General features: G+C 39.8%; 1 protein-coding gene and 1 long non-coding RNA gene across 4 annotated transcripts in view; both read left to right on the top strand.

Annotated features, from left to right (window-relative positions):
• macrod2 (mono-ADP ribosylhydrolase 2) overlaps positions 1-17,485 on the top strand; it is an 836,537-nt gene that overhangs the window by 672,837 nt on the left and 146,215 nt on the right. The window lies entirely within an intron of this gene.
• LOC125802925 (uncharacterized) lies at positions 9,886-11,277 on the top strand. Its single transcript, XR_007439961.1, has 2 exons — positions 9,886-10,032; positions 10,077-11,277. It is a non-coding gene; the product is annotated as an uncharacterized LOC125802925 (long non-coding RNA).

Genomic DNA, 17,485 nt, shown 5'->3' with positions numbered 1-17,485 from the left:
AGATGCTCAAAATGCTCTAAATGACTTAAATATTTTTATTTGGAATTAGGGAGAAATGTTGTCTGTAGTTTAGAGAATAAAACAACAATGTTCATTTTACTCAAACATAAACCTATAAATAGCAAAATCAGAGAAACTGATAATAGGAGGTGATCATAGTATGGTCATAACTCGAACTAGAATAGGCTTGTTACTGGTCCACTGTGTATTCAGGCTGTTGTACGCATCATTATGTTATTACAGATGTCAGGTGTAGTGCTTTCGCTCTAGATTAGTGCACTCCATTGTCCGAACATCCCGTGTTTACCGTGATCCCCAACAATCTCCCATAATCACCCTCCTAATAGATCACTCCACCCCGCACCTTTTGTGTGCCCTGTCATCATTACTGCTTCAGAGATGGCCGGCGCCGTGTATTTATGCCCCGTTGTTTGAATCAATGAGAAGCAAATTACCCCATTCAGAGTGAGTTTACAGCACCGCGGGGGGCTATTGAGTAAACGTATTGCAGTGTGCTGTATGGTGTGGATGATATAGTGGTTAGCGCGAGAGGTATGATGGCGAAATTGTTGGTCCAGCATTAAAGGGCTGATAACATGAAAAAGTGAATGTCCTGCCTTTTATTGTAATCAAATCGAATTGAATGAAAGAACATTGGTCGTGTCACTGTATGCGGATTTACTGTAGGTGAGTGAAAAACTAAACTTTTATTGTTCCTTACACTTACTTATCTTTTCATGGAAATATATAGAAGCACAGTTGCGCCACTGACTTAATAAAACCCTGACAACAGTCAACAGTCAGCCAGCCAATCCTTACGCACACTTGTTACACACACACAAATGGAGGCAAATCCAGCTTTTGCATTAACAATAAACAGAATATAGAATAAAATAACTTTTTGCTCTTCCCTTAAATTAACTGCTAGTGTATCTCCATTCACAGTGTGAACAAACAGCTCAGTATCCTCTGCTGAGACACAAAAAAAAATTGCCACGCTGTTAAGATACGAATGCAACAAAGTCAGAGCTCACCTCGCTCTTAAAGGGAATGACAACTGGCGCACTGATTGGTTTATTTCATGTTACGCCCAAAATTAACCACACGTGTGTCCAAACTATCAACATTTTGTGTGGTTACCATCATTTTCCTCTTGGGCATAGAGTTCACTGGAGCTTCAGAGATTGCCACTGGAATACTCTTCCACAATGCTACCAGCACCATGCTTGACTGGAGATAAGGGACAGTTTTCTTGGTACTCCTGACCAAGGTGCCAGGCTTTATTGTGTATCAGCTTCAGAAGAGGCTTTCCTTCTAGGACAGTGCCATGCAGACACATGCAGAGTTGATGTGAGGTGTGGCGTATGGTCTGAGCACTGTGTAGGCTGAACTCCCACTTCCACTTCAACCTCTGCAGCAATGCTGGCAGCCCTCATGCTTCTGCATCTGTTCTTTTTAAAGCCATCCTCTTGATATTACTCTGAACACATGGACTCAAATTCACCGAATTCAACAGGCCTGCTCCCCATTCACACCTAAGAAATTGTAACACTAACGAGTCACATGGGACTGAGGAGGGGAAAATGGCTAATTGAGCAAATATTTTGATGTATAGCATATACGTAGTAGTAGTGTGTATACATAGATAACATGCACATGTAGTACTGTGCAGATCCACTAGAGCCATTGTGGATTAATGTTCTTACAAGATTTGAGAACAATGGTAGTGAGCACTGTATAGTGTGTGTGTGTGTGTGTGTGTGTGTTTGAATAGTGTGTTTTAGAGAGGACGTGTTCTGTCCGCAGGTTTGGGTTGCAGCGTGGCCTGTGCTCTGCTGGCGCTTGTAATGAAAGCTGTGGCAGCGCGAAGCCGACAGTCGCGTCCGAATACCATTAACCTTTCCCCCGCCGAGCCTCCAACGCCCTTACAGCTGTCCAGCTTTTAGCATTCAGAGAGAGAGAGAGAGAGAGAGAGAGAGGGAGAGAAACCAGTGAAAGAAAACAAGAGAAATAAGAAATAAGAAATAAGAGAGCAAGAGCCAGAAAGCAAAAGAAAGAAGAAGAGTGAGAGAGAATCAGAGAGAGATCCTGAGAGAATGAGAGGAGAAAGAAAGAAAAAGAGTGAGGGACTAGGAAAAAGAGAGAGAAAGCAAGTGAGAGAGAGAGAGAGAGCCAGTGAAATAAAACAAAAGAGAAAGAGATTAAAAGCGAGGATGAGAGAGCAACAGAGCGAAAGGAATAAAGAAAGATAGAAGAAAGAAAGAAAGAAAGAAAGAAAGAAAGAAAGAAAGAAAGAAAGTGAGAGAGCATAGGGGCATGAGGAGAAAGAGAGAGCGTGTGACTGTAAGAGAGAGAGAGAAAGCAAGTGAAAGAAAATGAGAAAGTAAGAGCAAGAGGAAAAGAGAGAAAACGAGAGGAAGAAAGAGTGTTAGAGTGAGTATGTGTACAAGAAGAAAGAGAGAGAGAAAGAGAATGAGAGAAGGCAAGTGAAAGAAAACAAGAGAGAGATGGAGAGAGAGAGAGCAAGAGAGAGAGAAAAGGAGAGGAAGAGAGAGTGTGGGAGACAATAAGAGGAGAAACAGAGAGCGAAAGAGTGAGTATATATGAGCGATAGAAAATGGGAGGGGACAAAGAGAAGAGAGAAGGCAAGAGAAAGTGAAAGTAAGTGCGAGAAATAGAGAGAGGGAAAGCTAGTGAAAGTGAACAAGAGAGACAGAAAGAAAACAAGAGAGAGGGAGAGAAGAAAAAGAGAGTGAAAGAGTGAGTATGTGTGTGTATAAGTGACAGAGAGTGAGGTACAAAGAGAAAAAGAAAAATAGAAAGTGAAAGAAAGCAAGTATGAGAGAGAGAGAGAGAATGAGGAGAAAAGAGTGATAGAGGTGTAGAACAGTGTTGTATTTAATGTGAAGGGTACACAGCGTACTACAGTTTTTCCCTCAGCTGAAACACATCCCGGCGATGAGAGTGATGGATTGTGGGTACGGCAGCAAAACAATGCAGTGGTCAGCTTCCTGCTAGAAGCTTAACGGAGGATTTGGGCTCGGCAGCAAATGAGAGAATTTCAATTAAGTGCTTTTGCAGCAGTGGATGGCTTTTTAAGGGGGCGAGTGGTGGCGGTAATCATATTAAAAAGAGGCTTTTAATCTGGGCCGCCTACCTCTCACGCCTCCCGGCTCAGAACTCATCCGTTTCTATTACCATTCTTCACAAGAGCCGTGACGGTTAATGAAGCCGCCATGATGGGCTGGTGCTGGGCTGCTCTGTCGTTCAGCTCTGGGCAAATCAGAGGAAGCCAACTATAAAGTATTTGGTATTTTGGTCGTACAATTATTGACAAATGATAAAAAAAATAACATAATTAGACACTTGGTCTGAAAGGGTTAGTGTGTTATGTCAGTGCTGCGCCATTGGCTGCCAGCAGGGGGGCTGGTAAATATAGAGGGAGTAAATGGTAGTGTTGGATTCCAAAACTCCCAGCTGCACCTGTGCACTACACTATATAAACCTCAGTTAAAACAGACGTCTCTGTTGCACCTTTGTAGAGAGCTGACCAGGCAAAAAAAAATATATATATATATATATATTTATATATACAGGGGTTGGACAATGAAAATGAAACCCTGTCATCATTTTAGTTTGGGAGGTTTCATGGCTAAATCAATGCAATCTTCATTAATTGCACATTGCACCAGTAAGAGCAGAGTGTGAAGGTTCAATTAGCAGGGTAAGAGCACAGTTCTGCTCTAAATATTGCAATGAACACAACATTATAAGTACAATGCCAGAGTTTAAAAGAGGACAAATTGTTGGTGCACGTCTTGCTGGAGCATCTGTGACCAAGACAGCAAGTCTTTGTGATGCATCAAGAGCCACGGTATCCAGGGTAATGTCAGCATACCACCAAGAAGCACCAACCACATCCAACAGGATTAACTGTGGACGCTGTAAGAGGAAGCTGTCTGAAAGGGATGTTCGGGTGCTAACCCGGATTGTATCCAAAAAACATAAAAAAAACACGGTTGATCAAATCACGCAGAATTCAATGTGCACCTCAACTCTCCTGTTTCCACCAGAACTGTCCGTCACCACAATCAATTATTGTGCTCTAAAACCAGGTGTTTCAGTTTCATTCTCCAACCCCTGTGTAACCCTGTTTACACAGCGATAAGAGTGGAAGGAGGCAATGTTACAACCTATCATCAGTAAGATGTCAGAAGTTTGTTGTCAGAAGTTAAAATCTTTAACTTTAAGTCTGCCAGTCGTCTCTCGTGGCGTGTCATCCGGCATGTTCATGTTAAAGTAAATGTTGTAAAGTGCAGTCGGCATCAGTACGGCTGCTTTTGATATATTGTGGAGAGCTGATTTTTTGCTCCATAAGTGCGTGCAATATTGCGGGTTATTATGCTATTATTGCTGCCTGTTGTGCTTTGCAGCGAGGAGGCTGTTGAAATTGAGAATCGAAACACTCGCTGCTCAAACACAATAGCCCTCGTCGCTGCAGCACTGCGGGGAAATGGGCTTCTAAATGCGACAGGATGATAAACAGTGATAAGAGCGTTTGATTGGAGAGTGGGGCGTCTGCAGTGTTAAGTGTGTACAGTGGATTAACGTAATGTAATTCTTAAAGGCTTTATTAAAGGAAGCAGTGCTGACCTAAGCAGATTGCATTGGCTTTTCTATATAATATATATATATAGTACTCTGGAAAAAATGAAGATATTACTTCAGTTTCTGAATCAGTTTCTCTGATTTTGTTATTTATAGGTTTATGTTTGAGTAAAATGAAAATTGTTGTTTTATTCTATAAACTACAGACAACATTTCTCCCAAAAAAATGGTCATTTAGAGCATTTATTTGCACAAGTTCATATTCATAAAGTAGTTTTAAGACTTCAGAAATCAATATTTGGTGGAATAACCCTTGGTTTTTAATTTCATGCATCTTGGCATCATGTTCTCCTCCACCAGTCTTACACACTGCTTTTGGATAACTTTATGCTGCTTTACTCCTGGTGCAAAAATTCAAGCAGTTCAGCTTGACTTAATGGCTTGTGATCATCCATCTTCTTTAAGTGCTCATTTATAAATATATATATATACTTTTTATTGGTATATTTAAATGTTTACCTATTTAATCTGTATGTTAGTAGATTCCGGACAAAGATCAGGGAGTAAATGCCGATGTGATCTTGGTTTAACATGGTAAATACACAGATTACAGTCCAATATACTCACCTTTGAATAACAAAAGAGCTAGCGCTGCAGTTAGCGACTGATAGTTAGTACTGATCCAGCCTTAGTGCTGGAGAAACTTTATTGAAACCCACCTGTATAACTCTGTACTTCAGTGGAGTGGCTTTGCTGCTTTTTAAAATACCTGACTGGTAGAATTTATACATAAGGAGCTCCGGATTATAAGGAGCGCTGATGCTTTTTAGGAAAATGTAAGGATTTTATTATTCTCATGAGAAGTGACACTGAGAGAGTAAATGTTCTACACAGGAAATCAGAAGTTGATGCTGTTCCTCTGTAGCCTCAGGTGCAGCGAATGTCCTTTATAAATTGTGTTTTTCGTTGTCTGTGTGAGCGCTGACCTCAGTCTGTCGTGATACAATAAAATAATAGACGACATATCGCCCTCAACACCTTCTGTAGTCTACTGCAATCTTTTAAAGTACTGGAGAGTACTGGAGTTCACAGCTTGAAGCAAAGTTGAAGAACTACACTGTAGTTCAAAAGTCTGTTTGGGAACTCAGTTTACAATGGAATCAGATCTCATACCCAAAAAAAGTACCCAAAATATTCTATAATAATGATAATAATAATAATAAAATTAATAAAAAAGAGGCCACAAGATCAGCAAAATTAGATTTTGCATGAGACAGATCCAATAGAAGCAAAAAGGGTTAATAAATGGTTTACAATTAGTTTATTAATGCTTAATAATTAGGTTGTAAAAGCCCTTAAAAGCATTAATAATCAGTTATAACACCTACTTTGAAAGGGCAACAATATAGATGGCTGTGTAATATAGTTCACTATTTGACAAGCAACAGGTCATTGTTGCCCTTTCTACGTATATGTGTTATAACTGATTATTAATGATTTTTAAGGCATTTACAACCTTATTAGTAACCATTAATGAACTAATTGTAAACCATTTATAAACGCTTTATAAAGGTAGTCTTATTTTAAAGTGGTACTGAAATGATAATAACAAAATAACCAAAAAGTAGAAGTTAAGACTAAGACATAACATAATAAAAAAAATTGTATATAAGAATTATAATTATTTTCTGGGAGTTTGCTTTTTAACTCTGTTCAGGCCTGAGTTAAAATAACATATTTATCCCATCTAGAGTTAAATACAGCTCTAAGCTGGAGTTAATTTTAACAAAAACTCTTGCACAGTGTGAACAAATAGTGCAAAAAATGTACTGTAATATTTTAAAACCATTTTATTATATTTATTATATATATTTTAAAAGCATCATTACTGATTACAATATCAATTTCATACTCATATTCAAGTGTATGCCAGGGTATATATTTAAATTGCACAGCAACTTTAATCCTGTATTGCAGTTCTCAGTGCATCACCAGAACTTTGTCACACTTTACAGTAGAACAGAAGATGGTAACTTGCTCTTATAGCCAACAACATGTCGGCTAGGCTAATAACATTATATAAAATATAAAAGAATACCCCATGGAAGGAAGCCCTGGTGGGAAAGACTACACACTGATGGAAAGCTACACCTTGAAATATACTCTGAAATACAACACCGCCAGTTCAACTTGTAGTCAAAATTGGAGAATAAACTCAGAATAAACAATTTAACACTTTTTCACACATTTTTGTTTTACTACAGATTTTCAACCTCCAGACATTTGCTGTGAACAGAGACTGCTTAAAAGTCTCTCTGATTAAGATCTAATACTTTAAAGGGTCTTTAGCGCTTCTGTAGATTTTTTTCTGGTATTTTCTGTTTTTTATTTATTTTTTTATTGTTTGTCTGTCGCTCTTCCTGTCACTGCGACACTAACCCAGAGTGTTCAGTGGAAAAACACAGCTTCCTGTTTGAAAAGCAGCTCGTCTTTAAGCAGCACGTCCTTCGGCTGGCTGGGCAGCAGCGGGCTCTTCGTGAGGAATTGTGTTTAGCGGCCATTACTTCTGCCTGACCTTGTGTCGACAGTGGCAGGAAGGAACTTTTGGTTACGACTCGGAGTCACAGACAGTGATGGCTGGCTCTCACCTTCGCCCGCCGCTAAATTATTTATTCACAGCTTCCCCAGATCCCCATCCTCCTCCTCCTCCTCTTTCTCCTTTCTTTCTGCTGCTTTCTTCTAGCCATCATACAGTGTGTACCGGGATTTATGACGGAGGTGTTCAGAGTTGCTGTTTTAATAAACAAATGTATTTGGATTTTTACTTGACAAACTATATAGAGTTCTAGAAAAAAAATTGAGAGCACTTCAAATAAAAATATTGCCAATTAGAAGATGCAGAAGTTTTAAGAGTTCAGAAATCAATATTTGGTGGAATAACCCTGGATTTTAATCACAGTTTAATTTCATGCATCTTGGCATCATGTTCTCCTCCACCAGTCTTACACACTGCTTTTGGATAACTATATGCTGCTTTACTCCTGGTGCAAAAATTCAAGCACTTCAGCTTGGTTTGATGGCTTCTGATCATTCAGCTTTCTCTTGATTATATTTTTAAGTGGTCTCTTTTTTTCCAGAGATGTATTTTTGGAGCTAATATTTATATATGTATTGATCTTTATGATCTTTCCTTCATTCAAATTCAATTAAAATGTTCATTGCATTGAGAATTGCATTGAGAATTGATTGTGAGCATTGCCAGGTCAACCACTGAGTGGGCAAACTTTCCTCCAGAGACTTTAGCTAGACATAGCTGGACGTAGTTGGATCAGATCGTTTGTTTGAGCTTGTTTGAATAACGCATTTGTATTTGTGAACACCCTCTAGTCTTTGATTCTGCAGACAGGCTGCTGTAATAAAGGAACCCGGAGCTTTAGCCGCTAATGAAGCTTGGAGTTTATTCAAACATGTCTTCACAATTCATAAGCCAACAGAAAAAGAAATAAATAAATGTTCTAATGTGGCAGGCGCTATTTTGACGGGGCCGTATTTAATGGCAGCGAATTTGGGAGCGTCGGCATCGGCGGAGGAGGCAGTGGCGGGCGGAGGCGGGACGTGCCTCCCGTTCTGAGCGGCGAGACGCGCTGTGTTTTGATAGCGAGGCGCTCGGTAACTTTTGTCATTATCCACGGCTCCCAATCGATTCCGCCCGCTCCTGTCTGCGCCGGGAAACTTGACTTTTACTCATAATTAAAGCAATCTAGATGCAAATCAGCCCATATTCCAATACCATATTGTGTTATGAGGCCTTCCACGCTCCCGGGAGCAAGCGTGTCATTACTGGCCTTATCAGGGAGGACACACTAACACTCGCATAAGGACACACACCCACACACATCGCTAACAATCACACACACAACCAACGCATCTACATGCATGCCCTTCTTTCTGCACGCAGTGGTGTGCAATCAAACCGAACGTGGTTTACATTCCCAACCAGTCGCCCTGATTAGCCACATTCATAAAGTGTCTGCCGGCTCGTGATGGCGGCGGCCCGAGCCACAGGAGATGCTTTTTATAGCCTCCATTCATTATTGAAGTCGCGAGAACGCTTCAAAGCTTCTAAGCCAGGTTGTATCCATGTCAGCGGGTGCCATTAAAACCCATTATCCTGTCGAGAGCGATCCGTGTCACGCAGGTCTTCTCTGCGTTAAGACTCCCGCACTCGGCTTGACGTGCGAGAGGGAGAAAAGTGCCACCTGCGTCTTTCAAACCTCAGAACATCTGATAATTACTCATGTGTACAGTTCATTCTTAAATATCGAGTGCTGGAAAGGGTAGAAAAATCCAGAAAGAAAAATCCAATTTGTCCGGTTTGTTCATTTACTGTACATTAGCTTAGCGCGCAGTTTTAAACCAGCAAACATAATAAGAGAAAAAAGGGACATCAAATATTAAACATAATAATGACAGAGGGTCATCTTCATTGACAAGTCCCCCGTTTTTTACCTTTTTTTTATCGAACACTTTGGTGCCCAATTCCAGCAGGGCATAATGCTGCTCTCAATACCTCAAGAGCTTGCCTTGAATACACCAATGCTATGCAATGACCAATACTCCACCCCTACAATCCGGTGTCCTATTCCAGCAGGACAAAGCCTGTCCACACACTGCTGCTGTCCCCAAGAACTTGCTTTTAAGACACCAATGCTATGCCGTGGCCAGCCACCAAACTACAAAAGATCCTTTTTATGCTTGTTATGAAGAATTCAGCCATAAAACATTGAAACTACACATTAAACTTAATGCTAATTTAGTGCTAATCGTCACTTTTAACAAGGAAAATACTGATATTTGTGCGTTTCTTTGGTTGATTGTTCCGCCATCTTCCCAGTGATTCTAATACCCCTCAGTTTGAAATGGGCATCTGAAATTCCTGGTTGAGCATTGCTGTAAATATTTGATTGCATTCATTGACAAAAGCAGCAGTTATGTCAGGAAGTTGGATTATCACCACCCAACCCCATGGGTTCTCCAATTTCCATCTCATTCCATCCAAAAGTGAAACATGACCTCAATAGAAGCCAAATTCTCAATTTCTTCTACACTGCCTCAGATTGGTGAAACATCTTTATCCCTGTGGATTTGTAATACGTATCGAGATATGAGATATTACACACCTACACGCAGGATCTATGTAATCAATAAAGTCAATCTGAAATAAAAAAAAAAGAAATAGCAAACTTTTTCCACTGGCTGTTCTTATCATACATTAGAGTTGCATGGTGTACCGAAGGTTCGATTCTTTTTCGATACTACGTCATCACAAACGATTCGGTTCTTTAGCGTTCGATGCTTTCGATACTGTATATAGCCCAGTCACTAGCTTCAAATGAGTCAAATTAGTAGGCGCGATTTGATTCAGTTCATAAGAAAACTGATTCACACCGCAGCAGTCGGTGTGGCAGGATTCAGATAAACTTAGTGTTCTGAACAAATGAATCGATTCACGCGCAAGCCAGCAGAGCAGCAGCGAGTGTAGAATGGCGACGGCTAAAATAACAGATGTCTCTCGTCCGCGACTTGTGGACAAAACGGGCGCGAGGAGTGAAGTGTGGGAAAATAGTCTGAGATGTAGGCATCTGTTTTTTATTGATATTTTTATTTTTAAATAAAATAACGAAAATAACGAAAACTGAAAGTGAAACTAAACTACTTTATTAGCGCTGTTTTCACTCCCGCAGTTGTACAGCAGGGGGGTGTTGTGCCGATTCTGTCCGCGAAGCGGGAGTCGGATTCAGTAGCGGATTCGGCACAAGCGCGGCGGCACCTCGCGGTCCGCGGTGTTAGTTGTAAGCGCTCGCGCTAGCCGCAAAATATGACAGAAAACACTGAGAAACTGCAGAATTATGTGTGGGACTAGAATATGAGCACGAGGAGATCAAAGAGAACCTTTACCTGTGAGTAGCTCACATCAGAACACGCAAATCTCTCTCACTCTCGCTGTGTCTCTCTCTCTGTGTCTCTCTCTCTCGCACGTGAACGCCTCCGCGTTTGACCTGCAGCACTGTGTTTAGCTGTTCTTAAAAATCATTTTAATTAAATAATAGTTCTATGCTTCTATGTTACAGTGTTATTTAACATAATAGCAGACAAGCACCCTGATCTCTACAAAGAGCTGAGAAGTCGACAGGTTAGTGGAGTTAGTCAAGATACACTCTGTCTGTAGCTTTACTAAGATTTACTAGCGACTGCTTATTAAAAACGGTAAACGGTTGATTAATAAAACGGAGCAGTGAGTGTTAAAATGAACATAACATTGTAATGTTCTTCTGTCTCTTTATTTTCCTTATTCAGAACTTAACTTCTGCCCGCCCGTCAGGTTCACATAGTCAGGCTACCATTACCTCTGGTTTTAGTTTTAGTTTTTAGGAAGTGTTTAGATAATTATGTTATAGTTAAGGTTATAATAACGAAACTTGTTTTTTGTTCAAATGTTTCATTTTAGAATAAAAACGTTTGCACCTATTGTTCAGTGTTCAATCCAGTTCAGTCAAAAATAAACATTTTATGTTCAGATATTTTTATTGTTTTTTTTTTTTCTTCCAAGTATCGTTTTGGTATCGAGAATCGTGATACTACAGTTGGTATCGGTATCGAAGTCAAAATTTTGGTATCGTGACAACCCTATCATACATACATATATACACACACTCTTATGATTGCTTATGATGGAGGGGCCTTGCTTCATACAGTAACCCTTACTTTTTTTACTTTTCAGAGCCAAGCCAATTCCAAACGCCTGTAAAATCAGGAATTAATGTTCACATCCTGCAACTTTTCATCCCGGCGCTTATTTTCTCGTCTGCCTGCAGCATGTGAGGTTAAACGGAGCCTCCGCAGCTGTCCGCATCTTTCAGACCAGACGATAATTATGATTTATAATATATGGAGGATAATATACTCCTCCAGATACAGGCCTGACCCTCTCTCGCTTCTTTTTCTCCTCCTTCTATAAATGCGTTTTTGCTCCGCAGTGTTCCGAGCAGGTGGTTTTGGCTGTCGCAGCGTGCCAGGAGGGGAGGAGGAAGAACGACGGATGGCGGAGGGTTGGCGGAGGGATGGTGGAGGGATTTCAGCAGAGTTCAGGAGGCTGAACATGTGTTTGTTTTCGGCTTCCCGTCTAATTATGGCACACACATCATTAGGAGGATCCAAACAGCAACACAATGCACAGGAAACGAGTCATTACCAGCTAGGTGGGGATCAATTAATGCCTCATTTTCAGTTCATTGTGCACATTCTAATTAACTCAGCAGCTCTGGGAGGGAGGAGCAATGCAGCGAAGCCATCACTCTCTACTCGGGTCATATTTCTTAATGTTTAGTCTGTTTTCTGAGGGTGAGAAAATGAATACAACCTGAATTTAACTCGCTTAGAAATCTTAGGAAAAAAAAAAAAACTCCAAGTGAAAGGGTCTAGATCCCCCCAGCCCACCCACAGATAATGTAGTTATGTATGCAGTTATTCTACAGAGGATTCCCTAAAATGATGAAAACTAAAGTTTGGGCTAAGTTTTAAACTGTAGCTACAGGATACAGGCTAATATAGCTATGGTAATGTAGCTAACACCATATTAGCCTTTATCCTGTAGCTATGCAACTTTCTGCATTTGCTTTTTTTTTAAGTAAATTTTTAATTTCAGATAAATTTAAGTAACTTCAACTCGGTTTCAAGACTTAAATAGAGTTACACAGAGTAAATAAGTGAACTGAACTTTAGTCGATCCTTTCTTTTACTTCATTTCTGCATACAATATTACCTAATTACAATTACTTCATTTATACAATATTACTCAAATAATTTATAATACATAATATATTAAAATTCCTGAAATTTAAATATTTTTTAAGTAAAACACACATATTACACTGTCTCAACACATGGACGGCATGTAATACGTTATTTTTAGTAAAATAAATGAAGTAAAGTTTACTAAAAGAAAGGATTGACTGAAGTTCAGTTCACTTATTTACTCTGTGTAACTCTATTTAAGTCTTGAAACCAAGTTGAAGTTACTTAAAAAAAGCAAATGCAGAAAGTTGTGAAACTTTGCGAAAATGTATATTTTACTAACAAAATAAGTAACTACTGTTAAATTGGTCTTGAGGCCTAAAGGTTTTTGAGTGCATGAAAAAAATAATTATCACGACTAATCGACTAATCGAACAAATAATCGGCAGACTAGTCGACAACTTAAATAGTAAATTAATTAGTTGCAGCTCTACTCCCCACATCATCACACCCATTGCAATGCTTTTCTCTGAGTTCATTGGCTCCCTAGCAATGCTCATTTGCATGCGAAGACCACATACAGGGTGAAGAGGTGCACGTTTCTAAGAAAGTGTCCAATGAGTGTCGAATCGAGTTGAATTTACAAGATAATAAGTCCAACTCATTCCAGAGTCGTGGGTTTACTTCACTCCTTCCATTCTCTCTCTCTCTCTCTCTCTCTCTCTCTCTCTCTCTCTCTCTATATATATATATATATATATATATATCTGTCTTTATCTGGTCACTTTCTAACGCATCCTGTGATGTAAAACAGTGTGAAGAAGACGTGTGGCTAAAGGTTAATGCGCTGGTAATTATGAATATGATTTCCTCTCGGCTGAGGAGCTGCTATCTGAAAGTTGGGGGGGGGGGGGGTGTTGGCTGAGGAGGAGGGGGGGTTCAGCCCGCGGTGTGATCATATCTAATGCATTAGCCTAATGACGAGATTCAGACGCGGCCATTCTCACGCTTTATTAAACCTTGCGCCGCTGTCATCTTCTTCGCCAATTTAGTCGGAAGCTGGATAATTTCACCGGTTAACCAACCGGCGAGGGGTGGGGGGTGGGGGGGTGGCCTAACACTGCCCCACACCACACAGACAAGGGCTAACACACTCTACTTACCCCTGAGCATGCCCTTGTTCCACCTGATGCAGCTTCATCTTATTCAATCATATATATACAGAACATTTATGAAGCATCAAAACTATGAATGAACACATGTGGAGTTTTATTTACTTAACAAAAAAATGTGACAAAACTGAAAACATGTTTTATATTCTAGTTCCTTCAAAATAAAAGCCCCCCTTTGCTCTGATTACTGCTTTGCACACTCTTGGCATCATTCTCTCAATGAGCTTCAAGAGGTGGCCACCTGAAATGAAAAGTTTTCCAACAGTCTTGAAGGAAGGAAGGAGTTCCCAGAGGTGTTTATTAGCACTTGTTGCTCCTTTGCCTTCTTCACTCTGTGCTCCAGAGTGGGACGAATGTAGTCAGTGGTTTACAAAATAAAACGACAATGTTTATTTTACTCAAATATTAACCTGTAAATAGTAAAATCAGAGAAACCAATCTTTTTTTAAGTGATGTCTTATTTTAATTTTAATTTTTCCAGAGCTGTATATACATTATTATCTGTAATATTGTTTATTATGATGCTTTTGTGAGTACACTATGATTCAATAATGACCTAGACCGCTTGGCTGGTACACTATGAAAAATTATTCGTAAAATTTACTTAAAAAAAAGCAAATGCATAAAGTTACGAACCTTTTTTTAAGTAAATTTTATTTAAATTTGTTTTTTTTCAGTAAAAAATTCATTGGTTAAGAAAACACAGAGCGACAGGGCGAGTTGGACGAGCACTCGGACCACATGGACAGGTGCTAACGCAGTTTAGCGTACGCTTCAGCACGTCTTCCCGCGCCCGGCCTCGGCGGTGCTGAAGTGTTCACTACTCCCGACTCTGATTTGTGCGCTCAGTGGGAGGAAGGTGTGAAAGGCCCTGGGCTGCGACAGGGAGAAAATGGATGTTCCTCTGTGGGAGAAAAACAGAGAGACGGTGTCAGTAACCGTAAACGCTCACTGTTTACTCCACCGGACCGGCTGAGGATGATGAGCACGGACAAGTGTCACATCATTATTGGGTCGGGCTTTGCAAACAATCTAAACCTGCAGTCGGAGAGCCGGCCGCTGTCAGCGAGAGTTCAGCCGAGGAGCGAAAGCTCAGGGCATTTTTACCAGGGTTCAAGAGTTTGTTAGGTTTTAAGCGTGGGGGGTAACCTTTATGCTGGCTTTTTCACACAGAAACAATTTTACAAGGAACGCTTACAAACCAAACCAAGCTAGTTAACCGAACTCGAGGCTGAAGATCTGCTTAATGGGAGATTTTAGGGTGTTTTTACACCAGCACTATTCGGTTCAGTGAAAATTGTCTCTGGTTGGTTTGTACGTTTACGGGGTTTTCACACCTGTAGTTCGTTTCTCTGCACTGAAAAAAAATTAAGAGTAAAATTTACTTTAAAAAAAGTTTCGCAACTTTCTGCATTTGCATTTTTTAAGTACATTTAATTTAAGACTTAAATGTTACACAGAGTAAATAAGTGCACTGAACTTCAGTAAACTTTACTTCACTTCTGCATTTCTGTATTACCTAACTACAATTACTTAATTTATACAATATTACTCAAATAATTTATATTATATTTAGGTAAAACACACATTCAAATATTTACATAATCTCAAAGATTTATATATACCCATACTGCTCTGTAATTAATCTACAGTTACAGTAGATACAGAATCACCAGCACTGTAATCTGTTGTACCCGTACTGCTCTGTAATTAATCTACAGTTACAGTAGATACAGAATCAACAGCACTGTAATCTGTTGTACCCATACTGCTCTGTAATTAATCTACAGTTACAGTAGATACAGAATCACCAGCACTGTAATCTGTTGTACCTGTACTGCTCTGTAATTAATCTACAGTTACAGTAGATACAGAATCACCAGCACTGTAATCTGTTGTACCCGTACTGCTCTGTAATTAATCTACAGTTACAGTAGATACAGAATCACCAGCACTGTAATCTGTTGTACCTGTACTGCTCTGTAATTAATCTACAGTTACAGTAGATACAGAATCACCAGCACTGTAATCTGTTGTACCCGTACTGCTCTGTAATTAATCTACAGTTACAGTATTTACTGAATCACCAGCACTGTAATCTGTTGTACCCATACTGCTCTGTAATTAATCTACAGTTACAGTAGATACAGAATCACCAGCACTGTAATCTGTTGTACCCGTACTGCTCTGTAATTAATCTACAGTTACAGTAGATACAGAATCACCAGCACTGGTATGGTGCCGCTCACACCTGATATTCTGTTTCGAAACGAACAGAAAAGTCCAAAGCTCTGTTCCAAATGAGGAAGGTGTAAAAGCACCCTAAGGCTGGGGTGGATTTGGGACAAAGCTTAGTTAAAGATGAACTTGTTGGGGTGTGTTTGTCACTTTAGTTCTCATCCAATAATATTCCACTTATTATATGGTAATACAACTAGTATTAGCAATCCAAACACCATCCACAAACGCTGATATTTTCCCCTGTTGGGAAACAAGAAGTGGTCCCACGGCTTCAGATGTTATTTGCAAGTGAAAATAATCACTTGTGAATGTGGGGAACAAATACGGAATTGGCTCCTGATGGAAAGAAAAGGTTTGTTGGATTACTTCAGCAAACAAAATACACTTTCATCAGATTTTATGATTACAGACTTTATGATTACATTTGGCTCTGCGCATTATGCTGCTGCTAACTGGAGCTAGGCCATGTTTGCCAGGGGCCTTCCAAGAATCAGAAAGAGAAAGAGAGAGAGAGAGATTGCGAATGGGGTGACATTTGGAAATGAGCTTAGTAGCTCGTCTAGGCATCAACAATCAGCACTAAAGCTTCAAAACATGTTCACAGGCTTTACATATTTATTCACCATCACTACTCTTTAGCCGTTTAGCTGTTTGTCACAGGCAGATTTCTGTAGGGTTTACCCGAAGTGGAATGACCTAGACAGTAAGACCGGCGCGGTATCTGCATCTGTAGATCATTAGGAAGATTGTCATTAACCTTGATCTGGGTCTTCAGAGCTTAACTCTGTCATCATTTTTCTTTCTGCTAATTTTCTTGCTAAGGAATAAAACACTCATCACTTTGATTGGCCTCATCCAAGATAGAATACTACAGTAGATGGGATCAAGCTATCACAAGAATATGGATGGGCATTTAAACCAAGAACCTTGTAGCACCAACAATACCTGCTACAATACTTTGTAGCACCAACTGTGAAGCATGGTGGTGGTAGTAAGTAAGTGGAAGTTTTTTTTTTTTTCCACTTTCCACTTTTCCACTTTCCAATTTGGGTAGGATCAAACCAAAAGGTCTGAAGGTTCAGAATAAGCAGAATAAGACTATAGGTGTGAAAGCAGCTTTAATCATATTCCTGAAACAGCTGAACCCTCCAGATTCTCCTCTCGCTGTGTGGCATAGAGCATTTCTCTTTAGCTAAGGTCAGAGGTCTGTGAGTAAATGGCACTTCCTGTAAGTCTGACCTCATTTGTAAATACAGCAGCTGTGGGGAAAACGGAGTTCGCCCTCATCCAAACCCATTTCACTAAAGCAGCTATAACAATCCTGCTCCACCAGAGACTCTGCTGGTGGGCGAGTTCCAAACGACCATATAGCCTTTTCCTGCTCGCTCTGGATGGTCAGGGTTGGCTCCAGTGGATTTAATACACGTTTTAATACTGCATCCATCCATATTTCACCTCAGCAAGCTTTTACTGTCTCTCTGTTTTGTGTTTAAGGGATACTACACCATATACTGTAGAGCAAAAGGTAAAGTTTACTAAAAGAAAGGATTGACTGAAGTTCAGTTCACTTATTTACTCTGTGTAACTCTATTTAAGTCTTGAAACCAAGTTGAAGTTACTTAAATTTATCTGAAATTAAATTTACTTTAAAAAAGCAAATGCAGAAAGTT

The sequence above is a fragment of the Astyanax mexicanus genome, chromosome 7 (genome assembly GCF_023375975.1).
Source record: "Astyanax mexicanus isolate ESR-SI-001 chromosome 7, AstMex3_surface, whole genome shotgun sequence".
Classification (NCBI taxonomy): Eukaryota; Metazoa; Chordata; class Actinopteri; order Characiformes; family Acestrorhamphidae; genus Astyanax; species Astyanax mexicanus.
Note: the sequence above shows the minus strand (reverse complement) of the source record. Positions and strands in the feature narration are given on the sequence as shown.